Below are 609 nucleotides of genomic sequence, written 5' to 3'. Positions count from 1 at the left end.
CGGAAATATAGGTTTGGAAATCATAATAAATACTGCTTACTGCCACTTTCTCTCATCTCCTTTCCCTTGTGCCACGTACCACAGCGTTATGGGACCCCAGTGAAAAATGCTTGTTCTCGCAGAGAACCGGATCACCCAGGATACTGAAAAGGCCCCACCTACCAGAATCCCTTGGGACACAGTCGAGGACCAAGATGGAAGATGGCAACATGGAACTGCCGATGTGGAGGATGGCCAGAAGTACAGCGCAAGTGAGGACATTGGCGCGGGTTTGTGAATGAGCAGGATGATATGTATAATAAGCCATACTTCAGTATCACTATATGGAAGTATAGGTAGCTGTGCTTGAAACCATGCTTAAATACCACCAGGCAAATTGAAAATAACACCAGACGCACATGATAATCGTGTGTCCAAGCAGCAACACGGCACTCCTCACAAAAGTGACCTGTCCAGAGAGTAACGGAAGTCAAAGCAGAAGCAGGCTAAGCTCTTTTCCTGTGGAGACGTCATTTTCTTCCCTAGCCTTGCCTAAGGCGGGCTTCGTTCCTGCACTGTTCGGTATTCACACTTTAGATGCTGGTCACCACCAGCTTCAGGGGTCTTTAT

This window comes from Penaeus monodon, chromosome 34 (assembly GCF_015228065.2).
Source record: "Penaeus monodon isolate SGIC_2016 chromosome 34, NSTDA_Pmon_1, whole genome shotgun sequence".
In the NCBI taxonomy this organism is placed as follows: domain Eukaryota; kingdom Metazoa; phylum Arthropoda; class Malacostraca; order Decapoda; family Penaeidae; genus Penaeus; species Penaeus monodon.
Note: the sequence above shows the minus strand (reverse complement) of the source record.